This window comes from Phalaenopsis equestris, unplaced genomic scaffold (genome assembly GCF_001263595.1).
Source record: "Phalaenopsis equestris unplaced genomic scaffold, ASM126359v1 Scaffold000235, whole genome shotgun sequence".
Classification (NCBI taxonomy): domain Eukaryota; kingdom Viridiplantae; phylum Streptophyta; class Magnoliopsida; order Asparagales; family Orchidaceae; genus Phalaenopsis; species Phalaenopsis equestris.
This window is the reverse complement of record NW_018164677.1, coordinates 446,880-451,873: the sequence shown is the minus strand read 5'-3', so window position 1 is coordinate 451,873 and position 4,994 is coordinate 446,880. Positions and strand designations below refer to the sequence as shown.

Genomic DNA, 4,994 nt, shown 5'->3' with positions numbered 1-4,994 from the left:
TCGCTCGCCGCAAGCACAGGGTACTTGCCCGTCTAAAAGAAAAACAACCAAGTGAGTCAGTTGTACAAGATCTTCTAACTATGCTGAAAGAAGAGTTGTTGGAGCAATCAGTCAAGGGTACCTTACCCCTCCGGGCAATAAACCAGTCGGAGTCAAAAGCCAACGAAACTCGCACACTCGCCAAATATACGCCCACCAGGTCACGCGCAGCACATATAGTTCAAGAAGCTCTTCCTACCGCAAAAGAGAATGAAAAAGTCCAAGACATTCAGTCATACGTCCCACCACTTGGTAAGCCAAGGAAGTTGCAAATAATTTCAGAGGAAGAGTTGGAAATGTTCCAGAAGGTCTGAAAACAGCGTTTTGAACATCGTTAAAAGATACAGGGAAAGTATATCAATATTCTTGAAGGACTTGAATTACATACCGGCGTGTTTTCTGAGAGTGAACAAAGGAGGATAGTTGACTATGTCTTCCATCTCAGAGACCTGGGCCGAGCAGGTCGCTTGAGAAAAAGGACTTATTCTGAGCCTCAGAAATGGAAGAGAGGAAAAGGACGGATCACCATTCAGTGTGGTTACTGTTATAACTTCGCATATAATAATGAAGGAAATCTCCCGGGGATTATAATACACGACGAGGTGGATCCGATACCACCAATTATAAAGAGGATGATCCAGAAAATGGTGTTATGGCACGTATTGTCTGCCAACTGCGTGCCTAATAGCTGCATAATAAACATTTACGAAAAGGGGGATTGCATCCCGCCACATATCGATCATCATGATTTTCTAAGGCCGTCCAGCACCATCTCGTTCATCAGTGAATGCAACATTTTGTTCGGCAGTGACTTACGGACAATCGACCCAGGAGAGTTTCAAGGCTCAGCTGAAATTTCTTTGCCCCTCGGGTCAGTCCTGGTACTTAAAGGGAATGGGGCAGATTTAGTTAGACACTGTATCCCGGGAGTTCCAACCTTCAGAAAGATGGATGATAGTAAGGCACCGTTTGGATATCGACCTGATCCAGACCTAGAGGGCTTATGACCTTTAGAGTTGTGACCTCCTAGGGGCACGCCTCTAAGCATACATGAAGGGACTTCGTTTCTGGAATGTATTTTAGAAGAAAGGGTTAGTCTCTGTCTAACTCCGAAGGTGCGCAAGCAGATGCTACTGTTATGATTTGATGACTACGACACAGATGATGTTATCTTATCTTGTATCACTGTACTCAGTTTCAGCAAAGTTAACAAAGTTTGATTTTTCTTCAACAACTTGCAGAAGATCAATATGTTTTCATAGCTGCCACTCCGTGCAATTGATTTAATAGCCGTTGAAACAAGTTTGTCGTGTTTTGAACAAAACAAAGAGACAAAAGAACGATGTGAACAAAATTAAGTTTAATAACTTAAATTCAACATTTTAAACCACAACAGAACAACATTAAATCAAATAAAATCAAAACATTTTAAATCCGGAACCACGTTCCAATCCTGACCCTGTTAGGTTGAGCCTCCTCGGCCTATCCATTGTCATCTCTTGACCCAAAATCTTCTGTAGAAACTCTGGGCCCTTCTCTCAAACTTTGTTCATGGAATTTCCATGAGACTTCTAGTCTACGATAGCTTGCGAAAAGGGTCTGACAGTTTTAATCTACAGAACTGCACCTTTCTTTTGTCTTCCCACTCATCGTAGGACAGACTACAGTCATTGTGAAGTTGCACAAATTTTCACAGTTCCACAATTTGCACGAATTTGCACAATCTTCCTACAGTATACACATTTTCGCTACCTCTAAGGGTTGGAAATTAGTCCCAACGCCTTCCTTCCTGACGTAGTAGACTTCTTGAGTTGGAAGTTAGTCCCAGTGCTTTCCCACTCATCCTGATCATTTCGTCACCGCTTAGGTTGGATGTTAGTCCTAGTGCATTCATCATAGTGCATTACTTCCTAATGTGATAGGCATTTTCGCTACCTCTAAGGGTTGGAAATCAGTCCCAGCGCCTCCCTCCCTGATGTAGCAGACATTTTGATCATTTCGTCACCACTTAGGTTGGATGTTAGTCCTAGTGCATTCCTTCCTAATGATATTGGCATTTTTGCTACCTCTAAAGATTGGAAATTAGTCACAGTGCCTTCCTTCCTGATGTAGCAGACTTCTTTAGTTGGAAATTAGTCCCAGTGCTTTCCCACTCCTCCTGACCATTTCGTCACCACTTAGGTTGGATGTTAGTCATAGTGCATTCCTTCCTAATGTGATAGGCATTTTCGCTACTTGTAAGGTTGGAAATTAGTCTCAGCGTCTTCCTTCCTGATGTAGCAGACTTCTTGAGTTGGAAATTAGTCCCAGTGCTTTCTTATTACTTCTGATAATTTCGTCACCGCTTAGGTTGGATGTTAGTCATAGTGCATTCCTCCCTAATGTGATAGGTATTTTCGCTACCTGTAAGGGTTGGAAATCAGTCCCAACGCCTTCCTCCCAGATGTAGCAGGCATTTTGATCATTACATCACCGTTCAGGTTGGATGTTAGTCCTAGTGCATTCATTCCTAATGTGATCGGCATTTTCGCTCCCTCTAAAGGTTGGAAATTAGTCCCAGTGCCTTCCTGATGTAGCAGACTTCTTGAGTTGGAAATTAGTCACAGTGCTTTCCCACTCCTGATCATTTCGGCACCGCTTAGGTTGGAGGTTAGTCATAGTGCATTCCTTCCTAATGTGATAGGCATCTTTGCTATTGGTAAGGTCAGAAATTAGTCTCAGCGTCTTCCTTCCTAATGTAGCAGACTTCTTGAGTTGGAAGTTAGTCTCAGTGCTTTCCCACTCATCCTGATCATTTCACCGCTTGGGTTGGATGTAGTCCCAGCGCCTTCCTCCCGATGTAGCAGACTTCTTGAGTTGAAAATCAATCTCAGAGCATTCCCTCTCAACCTGATCACTTTATCTCCTATTACATTGGATTTTAGTCCTAGCACATTCCTACCTCATGTAACGGACATTCCAGCTACACATTGGGTTGGATATAAGTCCCAGTACTTTCTTCCACAGCGTAGCAGACATTTATCGATCAGCTCTCAGGTTGGATATGAGTTTCCTAGTATTTCTTATTCAACCTGATTCATTCCTACAAATATCCTCCGCGAATACTCTGCAAATTTTCACAGCATCTTTCCCAATACCTTCGCTACCGCTAGGGCCGGATGTGAGACCCCGTGTTTTTCGCCTCACTGTACCAGACATTCCTTCGACATTCACTTACTCACTTGGGTTGGATGTAAGTCCTCGTGCCTTCCTTCCCAATGCGACAAAGGTTTTCGTCACTATCTCTCGAGTCGAATATACATCATTGTGCTTTACTTCTTGATCAGATCTCCACAATACATTGAAACAGACCAAATCGACATTCGAATCTTGAAAGTTCAAACTCACAATCACGATCTGAAAACGCACCTTCAAATCCCCAGCGGAAACTCTCATCTCTCTACTTGAAGCCTTTCTCAAGCTAAGATTTCCTGAGTCGGAACACCAACTTGAGTTTGATTGCTAATCCCCCCAACTTGAGTTTGATTGCTAAATCCAATTCAACATCCGGTCCGCTCTAAGTAGATCTACTTACACGGACTCTTCGGTTTTGTTGATCGCTTCGGTCAACACCAAAACGCGCGATGTGTTTGTCTCGCACACCACACCTATTGGGGGTTCATTTGTTGACGTCATTTTCGGATGAGGTTTTCACTTCTCTCCTTAGAGCCTAAGGTTTAGCTTCAGGCTTCTCTTGTTTGACCATTTGCAACCCAAACGCTCGATAACGCCGCATTTTGTGCACGCATCGCACTCCACATGATTTTGGTTTAAATTGACTTGCCCGTCGGCAAACTCGTTCGGACGACTCCGAATGACGAAAGGGACAGCGCTGACGCGTCCAGAACGTTGACTTTAGCTAGAAAAGGCACTCATATTGTTGTGATTCCACACTCGCGCGAACTGCATGAAAATCGATGCACATTTCTTTTAATTAGCGGGGCACGGGTTCGGGTTCAGCTCGGGCTCAATTCGAGCTCGACACAGGCTGAACACAAGCCAGGATTATTTCAAATTTCAAACTTTTAAAATTCAAATTTTACCGCCTAATTCCATCTTAGCCCCAGCCCGTCTTAATTTGAGCTCGACACAGGCTTAACACAAGCCTGGATTATTTCAAATTTCAAACTTTTAAAATTCAAATTTTACCGCCTAATCCCATCTTAATTAGATTTGATTAGGGGTTAATATTTACCTAACATAACTGCCCCTGTATGGAATGCATTCAATAGCCCGCTCGATGCACCTGTAACGGCTATTAGAGAGGAGCGGGATACAAATCCCGCTATATTTTTCCTTTCTGCACTTAATTAGCTCGCACCTTCCCCCTGCTCGCCGTTGCTCCTCGACAGAAACCCTCGGCCCGCTCTCTCGAGCGCTTCCTCCCTGCGCCCCCAACCCTTCCATTCTACCAGCCCGCTCTCTCGAGCGCTTCCAACCTGCGCCAGAAACCCTTCCATTCGACCCGCTCGCCTGCACCTCCAGATGTTGCTCGCCCCAGCCCGCTCGACGAGCAGCTCTCCCGCTCGCCTCCGCCTCCAGACGTCGCTCTCCCCAGCCCGTCTTAATTTGAGCTCGACATAGGCTGAACACAAGCCTGGATTATTTCAAATTTCAAACTTTTAAAATTCAAATTTTACCGCCTAATCCCATCTTAATTAGATTTGATTAGGGGTTAATATTTACCTAACATAACTGCCCCTGTATGGAATGCATTCAATAGCCCGCTCGATGCACCTGTAACGGCTATTAGAGAGGAGCGGGATACAAATCCCGCTATATTTTTCCTTTCTGCACTTAATTAGCTCGCACCTTCCCCCTGCTCGCCGTTGCTCCTCGACAGAAACCCTCGGCCCGCTCTCTCGAGCGCTTCCTCCCTGCGCCCCCAACCCTTCCATTCTACCCCCCCCCCTCCG

At 44.8% G+C, this 4,994-nt stretch overlaps 1 protein-coding gene and 1 pseudogene across 5 annotated transcripts in view; both read left to right on the top strand.

Moving 5' to 3' along the window:
* The window catches only part of LOC110023900 (protein RFT1 homolog), an 82,167-nt gene that overhangs the window by 8,274 nt on the left and 68,899 nt on the right, over positions 1 to 4,994 (top strand). The gene's annotated exons all lie outside the window — the stretch shown is intronic.
* On the top strand, positions 81 to 1,061 carry LOC110023904 (annotated as a pseudogene).